We start from the raw sequence: 8770 nt of genomic DNA on the forward strand, positions 1-8770 counted from the left end.
CTGGTGTTCTGTGATGTTTTTGTAAATCCTTAGAGGAATTGTTTCTCTGCACATGATTTTCTGATACCTGGCATGATCCATTTGTTTGTGAGAGTTTTGACCTAATTCTAGGTGGAAATGCTACATCAAAATGATATTTCATTGTACCCAGAGAGGTATTAAATTTGTCATATATTTCCAGCACCATAAATTTGTTCCCATGATTTTTATTTTATTTTTTTAAAGATTTCTAAATATTTCAATATTCTGATAATTGTAAGATGTGGTCTCAAATCTGGTCTCATATGTTCTTATCAGTTTGTTGGCCTTGGCATTGAAGCTTATGGTTTGTCCATAGTAGTCTCAATGTCCAGTCTATTAGTTCTGCTTTGTAATGTTGCTGATTACAGTTAATTATTATTTCGTCTATTGCAGATTTTGTAGAGCAAGCTTCTCATGTATTGTTATTTTCAAGTTATAAGAAATTTTATTTTGTGGGGTTTGCTAAAGTCCATATTGAAATCACCACATATCAGGAATGTGTGTATTTTGTGCAGTTAGAATAAATGTTTTTGCTTGTGTTGAAAGTTTTTTATGTCTCTATCAGGACATCTGTAAAGGCATACCACCATTGTTTTGTGTGATGGTAATTCTATGGATGATATTTCAAAATCCTTTTCCCTATTTAGTGTCTTTAGTTGTTCTGTATTTTTGTATGCTATTCCTTTTCTGACAAAGATGCAGTTCCACCACACTGAAGTTGCTTTCTACAATGCAGGCTGCCAATTTGTAGTTTGTAATGTTCACTGTTTTTAATATATCCTCTCTTAACCAGTGCTCATTAAGACATGCCTCAGAAGCGTCATTTAATTCATTTGAAAGCATTATTTGCAATTCTATTAATTTATTGCACAGAGACATAACATTCTGTTCTAACAGCATGAAATTATGAACTATTTTTCTGGATTACTTGGTTGAGCACTTACCTTTGCTTTTCTGACTTTTTTTTCATTTTTTTGTAGTACCAGTAGATGATTGATTTATTGGCAGAAACACGAATAGTTTTTGGTAGTCTTATTTAAACTAACACTCTCTTTACTAAAAGTAAATTTCCCTTTTTTTTTTAATAGAAGCTCACACATGTGCCAACACTTTACTGCAAGTTTTTCAGCCTAACCTATTCAGATGAAGTCCATCTTGTCCTAGACAAGACATCGTGGCCTGTGAGAAATACAGGGCGTATCAAAAAGAATCGTCCGATTTGGCACATCCACATTTTTGAAACTAATAAACATACACAATGAATTTTGTTTTTTAATTAACAGGAAACTGAAAAAGCTTTTTCATACCTTTTCATAGGTGTTCAATATGCCCCCCTTGAGATACATGGCGTATACCGATACAGTATTCAGGTTATTTTTTATTTTATTTACATGTCAAGTGCTATAGGACCAAACTGAGGAGCAAATATCCAAGGTCACAGAATGTGTCAGTACATGAAATTACAACATAAAAGTAATAACAGATAAAAATAAAATGTTTATGAGCCCAAAAAAGTCAGTCTATAAGTTTAAGTAAATACAATCGACAATACAACAACAATCAGCTTAATTTTTCAAGTAACTCCGACAGAATAGAAGGAGTGACCCTTGAGAAAACTCTTCAGTTTAGATTTGAAAGCTCGTGGATTACTGCTAACATTTTTTAATACGGGTGGTAGCTTATTGAAAATGGATGCGGCAGTATACTGCACACCTTTCTGCGCAAGAGTTAGGGAAGTCAGATCCGAATGCAGGTTTGATTTCTGCGAAGTATTAACTGAGTGAAAGCTGCTTATTCTTAGTAATAAGCTAATATTATTAACAGGAAATGACAGTAAGGAATATATTTATTGAGAGGTGATTGTCAAAATATCCAGACTTGTTAGCAGCAGTTGACAAGAGGTTCATTAACTTACACCACTTATTGCCTGAACCGCCCATCTCTAAGCCAAAAATATTTTTTAGAATGGGAAGAGTTACCCCAAAATATAATACCACATGACATAAGTGAATGAAAATAAGCAAAGTAGACTAATTTTCGTGTCGAACCATCACTCACTTCAGATACCGTTCGAATAGTAAAAATAGCAGCATTAAGGCTTTGAACAAGACCCTGAACATCATCTTTCCACAACAGTTTACTATCTATCTGAACACCTAGAAATTTGAACTGTTCAGTTTCACTAATCATATGCCTATTCTGTGAAATTAAAACGTCAGGTTTCGATTTATTGTATGCTAGAAACTGTAAAACCCGAGTCTTACTGTGATTTAGCATAGTTTATTTTCTACAAGTCATTAAGTTAGGTCAGAACTGCACTATTTGAAACCGAGCCTATGTTACATACATCCTTTACTACCAGGCATGTTTTTTTCTTTTTAAGTAAGTACCGTTTTGCCACACTGTGGTCACAGTGCTGCGGTCAGCGTTCTGCGCATGCACACTGGGTACCCGCATCTGTGTCTACACACTGATGCCATTACAGTCCGATTCTTCCTTGTGTACGTGAGTGTTTAAGATACCTCCGATAATCGTGAGTCCTGCCGATTGTGAAGTACATGCTGTTATAAGATTTCTTAGTGCTAAAGGCCTAAAGGCCTGAAGGCAATCGATATTCATCATGAGATCTGTGCAGTTTACAGATAAAACGTTATGAGTGATGGAATGGTAAGAAAGTGGGTGAGAGCATTTAAAGATGGCCGCAGAAATGTGCATGATTAACAACAGAGTGGGCGTCCTTCGGTCATTAATGAAAGTTTGATGCAGGAAGTGGACAATAAGGTGAGAGAAAACAGATGTTTACTGTAAGACATTGCACAATCTGCACCGTTCAGTTCTCAACAAAAGACGTTGCAAGTTGAGCAAGGACACCATTTTGCTGCAAGACAATGCCCGTCTGCATGTTGCGAATCAGACCAAAGATCTTGGGCCCAGTGACTACCATCTGCTCCTGCACTTGAAGAAGCACCTGGGCAGTCAGTGTCTTCAAGACGATGACGAAGTCAAAACAGTGGTGATGCAGTGGTTAACAAGTCAGGTGGCAGACAATGATATGTCAAGTGCCTCAATATTAATGGAAATTAATTAGAAAAGTAGATTAAGGTAAAGGCTTTCATGTAAAAATAAAATTATTGAGATATCTTAGAACGTTTTTCTGCAATTTCAAAACCGTACATACTTAAAAAAAAAAAAACCACACGCCTCATACCAAGCTAGTGTCATCAGCAAACAAATATTTTAGAGTTACTCGTAATACCAGAGGGTGTATCATTTATATAAATAAGGAACAGGAGTGGCTCCAGCACAGACCCCTGGGGCACACAGAGGAAGCCTATCTCCACTATCTTCTTTACAGCACTCGATAGTAATAGTTAGTCACTATTTCTACAATCTGTGTCACTGATTAATAATTTCAGTTTAAATTTTTCTAACACTAAACACACACAGTTTATTGTTATGTTTTTACGAGCATTCATCTCTGTCACTCGCAACACCATTCCTCCCTATCTTCTAATCTTCATTAAATTTTTTCAAGTCGTTATGGGAAAATAACCCTTTAATTCTGTTAGATCCCGGGTATGCTAACAGATAAGCCCCAGGGTTCGGAATTTGTAGAATGATATATGGGCCAGTATATAGTAACTCCCATTTCTTTATACTCTTCTTTATTAAGGATGATTTGGTATGTCTTTTGACTAGTACCTTCTTTCCGACGTGGTACGCCTGTACCCTCTTGATTAATTTGTCATATTGTTGTTTTCTCTGATCAGCCTTTTGCATCATATTTATGATGGCTTGTCTTATTTTTTCTTCCCAAGGCATCTCAGTTTCCCGAGTTTTGGGCATATGTTCAGTCCAGAAGTTTTCTTCTTTTGCCTCGAACATCAATTCATGAGGTGTATATCCAGTGGAGGAGTGGGGCATGTTGTTGTGTATCTACTCAATATTTCCTTTTGAACTTGAGCCTTTAACCTCCAGGGAACAGGATAGAAAGTTCTACAATACGTTTCATGCAGCTTAACGTAGAGATGGCATATGTATCCCTTAATAACTCCGGGCCTTTCATCAAAAACGTTTTCATACGTTAATAATAATTCATTGAGCTGCTTCTTCTGATCTTCGATAATGCAGTCGGATTCATTTAACTTTCCAAACACTAATTGACCGAAATCTTCTTTGACTTGGAACTCATTAATTACGGGCTCTTTAGAATTTTGGGCCGTCCTGATTACTTGCACACTGATCCCACAATTATATTTTCTCATAAGGCTTTTTTTTCTCAACAACTCCAACTCAATTTCTTGTTTATTAACATTCAACCAAATTTTTCCTGTTTTAAAATCTATTCTGCATCCGTATTGACGTAGTCTGTCGACTCCGATAATGCAATCTACCACCAAATTTTTCACATCAAGGAATGTGCTTAATATTGCTACATTTCCGAATTCCACACCAAGTAGTGACTGCACCTTTACATTAGTCTATCGAGCCCCAATGGCGCCTTTATTCTGCAATCTTGAACTGGAAATACTGGTACTCGTCTTATATTTCTGATCCTGTTGAATAGTGCCTCCGAAATAACATTTGTGGTTGCAGCTGTGGCTAAAACCACCACTATAGGTACGGTCTCCATAATGACTTGCACTTCGCCTTATCCTCATCTTGTGGTTCTAAAGTCCTCGGTTAGTTCATCTGCCAGTAATCGTCCATCGTTATACATTAGCATGGGTACACATATCCTGTTGCCCCTCAACCAATTGTTGACTGCTCCTCCGGGGCACGAGTGGGTCCTTACAAGTTTGTTTGATTTTGATTTGTCTGCTGGTTGACATCATCCGTCACTTCGGTAATTACCGGTTGATTCGTAGATGTCCGTCCCTACTGATGTTGGCTATTTGAATTCATTCCTCCCGGTTGATTCCACTTTCTATTATTGTTATTATTCCAGGCTTGGGGTCTGAAATTTCTTTCGTTCCCCCACACAGGATTGTATCTTTTCCCGTTCCTGTTGTTCCTTGAATAGCCCCTCGCAAGACCATTACTGGGATTACTATTGAGATTTTGAGGGGTTTCTCCATTATTTAACGATCTCTGTTCATTCCTTCTAAGTGTCGATTGATCACCATTGGTATAACACATACTTCCACCTTGCCTACCGTTTGGCGAAGGTTCTATCTCCCTATATTGGAATCTGTTATTATGGGCTTTCTGGTTGTTCTCTTCGATAATATCTATACGGTCTAACGTCATGAGGAATGACTCCAAGTCTTTGTCGTTCCTGTAAATCAATTGATTCTGGATGCTAGTTGGTAGTCTTGCCTTAAGTATGTTTTTATGTCTGGCAAGGGCATAGGTCTGTCCCAGTATCTCGTTTTATTTATATATTTTTCGAAATACCTTCTAAGGCTTCCTTTCGAAAAGGAGAAAGGCTCTGGGTAGAGTACCTCCTGCCTTAGGCGTTCCTGTACCCCTTCTGACCAGAACTTTGCTAAAAACGCCTTCTCAAAATCGTCATATGTCGAGCAAACAGAAGTCATGTCCGAGGCCCAGATCGCCCCCGAACCTTGTATATATCCTGTAACAAAACTGATCTTCTGCCACTCCAACCAATTTATGTGTAGCACTTCGAATAAAAACAATTGGATGGACCCCCTTTTGTCAGGGTTAAAAATCTGGAATTGCCGATGCTTTATCATTTTTTTCTTCGGCATGGCAAAGCCTTTCGTAATCTCCGTTAGATAAGAATTCACGCGAACAACCAGCTTGTGGCAATATAATGTTTGAATTACTTGCACAAGTCGGTATTGTGTGCAAATGGGCAGTAACTGGCTCTATAGTCGCTGCCAACTTCTGCTGCTGCCCTGTATTCATTTGTTCTGAGCTTTGTTGTGAAGCGCGCATCGACTCTTCTATCGTTAGTTTCCAATGCTCCAAATCAGCACCTAACTGCTGTCACACCTCCTCAAGTCCTTTCGCAAACAAATTCTCTTCCTGTTTGCCAGATAAACTCTGGAATGCTGCCTTTACATTTTGCTCAACGTTTTCACACATTAGCCTTTTGTTTTCTAATGTGATTTTGGATAATTTACCCGTTAGTACGTTAATTTGGTGGTCTATAACGTCTTGACGCTCAGATGTTCAACGCTTTCCTTTAGGTCAGCCTGTGCACATGCCAATTCAGGAAGTTGCGCAATTGCACATGATATGGCGTCTTGCTTTTGTACTAATTGCGGAACCATTTCCACTTGTTCCCGTACAGTATCTATCTAAATAGCCACATACTCCTTCATTTCAACACGTACATGGTGAGTAGATTCCTCACATTGTGCTTTCACCAATTCTATTTGTGCAGTTAATTTTCGTTCCGTCTCTTCGGTCTGATCTTTGAGTTCTTTGGTCTTCACCTCTATCCGCTGCTCTAATTCGGAAAAACTGTCTTGTAACTGCTGCTTAATCTCAGTCTGGACTAATTTCATTTCTTCTTGAGTTTGAGTGACAGTCACTAATTGTGCTTTAATATCGGTTTTCAGATTTTCCTGCCCTTTAGTAACTGAGGCTAATTTCGCGTTAATGTCGGTTTTCAAAGTATTAATGCTCTCGGTTATCATCTGCATCTGTCTCATGATAATTACCAATGGATCTAATCCCTGCTGCATACTTGCTGTTACACCTCCAGCCGTGTCTACAGGGCGTTCTATTGCGCTATCTGTAGCCATCGGTCCTACAACACTTCTTACTGCATCATTATTATCAGTGCTAACAGCTGAAGGCTGTTGTGTGCTGCTTTGCTCTGCTTGACTCATCCTAAACATTGCCTTAGCTAAAACCATATAAATGTTCTACTGTCACTATATATAACTCCATTCACACAAGAGTACTTCTGTATCTACTTTCTTAATGTACATATACAGATAAATGCAACTGGGACAGGTCAATCAAAGCACGTCTAACATGAACACAATTAATCAAATATCAAATAACACTAAACATAAAAGCATATACTTCAACTATACTAGCAAGCTTTAATAATAAATATATAGATCTGGCCTTTGCTCTGCACCCAGCGTGCTGTCTTTCGGCTTTATTTGTAGAACCAATTATATCGCCTGCAAGTCTTTCCTATATTTTCCAAGCGTCAGTTAGGTTAGCTCATCTTAGTTGACATGAAACAGAGAACAAAATTATTTTAGAAACGTCCAAAAACGTGTCCTGTCACGGATTGGCCATTTTAACATTTATTATTACTGTTAAACTCTGTATTCAGTCAGGAGAATCAATCGTGTGGACAATTTGTTCCTTTTATGAAAGGTTGCGAATTCCAGATGTGTACGAAGCCTTTTTGGATGATTTAACACAGACTCAGTGATTGCAGGCTCTCTTCGACACACCTGAAACTTCCCCACTAATTACAGGGCCAACGTGATCATCAAATGATTCAGAAAAAAACTCATTTGTTCATTCACTCCAGAACAAAAAAGTCAAACCTTATTTATGAAGGAAATTGTGTATTCAATCCATCTCCATTACATGTCCAGATCTCTGGTGAGTCCACATCTTAATTAACTTCCGTTTACCGTCTCTTTCTCTTCAAGCAAACCGCTAGCGGCACAAATGTTAATTGGCTCGCTTTAGCGAGGAGAAAAGCAGAATATGTATCTCTCAGAAACACGTCAATCCCTCAACAGATACTCCAGAAGCTCTCCTCGTTAACACTAACAACCATGGAGAATGCATATATGCATCTCTTATTTCAAAGAATAAACGTACTAGAAAATACTTTGGCGTCGACGAGCTGTTGCCGCATATATTACGAGAAAATCAAATCAGATACTTTTCCAAAGTGAATGAATGTGGATGGTTTGATTGACAATGATTAATTGGTGCGTGGTAGAGGGTATTTTCTGTGGGGACATTACATGTACCCCACTCAGACCCCACATCACAGCCATTCTCAACATTACCTTTTGCTATCTGCTGCTAAAATAAGAGGAACCAGCTGTGAGTATTCCGTAATGATCCTAGTTCTGGAGCAATATTTTGTGATCAACACAATCAAACGGCTTAGTTAAATCAAAAAATATGCCTAGCGTTTGAAACCTTTTATGTAACCCATCCTGTACCTCACAGAGGAAAGAGAATATAGAATTTTCAGTTTCTAAAGTCGAACTGTACATTTGATAGGAAATCGTGTGATATAAAATCAGCAAATATCCTTACATACACAGCCTTCGCAATAACTTTAGCAAATATTGATGGCATAGAAATAAGTCTATTATCCCTCTCTCTCTTTTTTTAAAGTGGCTTTACTATTGAGTACTTTAATCGTTCAGGAAACTGACCATTCCTAGAGGAAATATTACAAATAGGGCTAAATAAAAAGCTAACATGTGCAGCACAGTACTTTAATATTCTGCTAGGCACTCCATCATAACCATGGAATCTTTAGTCTTCAGTGATTCAATTATTGACTCAATCTCCCAACTGTCTGTATCACATGAGTATTTCAGAAATCAATCTCAGAAATGCATTTGCCAAGAAAGTTACGAGATTCCCTGTAGAAACTAAATTTTTATTTAATTCACCGACAATGCTCAAAAATTGACTGTTAAGTACTGTACATGTATCCAATTTATCAGTAACAGAAATACTTTTACTGTTAACTGACTTTATATTGTCAACCTTGTGCTTTTGACCAGACACTTCCTTCACAACTGACCATTTTATCCTGTGAATTAGCTATTCTAGTTTG

This window comes from Schistocerca americana, chromosome 2 (assembly GCF_021461395.2).
Source record: "Schistocerca americana isolate TAMUIC-IGC-003095 chromosome 2, iqSchAmer2.1, whole genome shotgun sequence".
Classification (NCBI taxonomy): domain Eukaryota; kingdom Metazoa; phylum Arthropoda; class Insecta; order Orthoptera; family Acrididae; genus Schistocerca; species Schistocerca americana.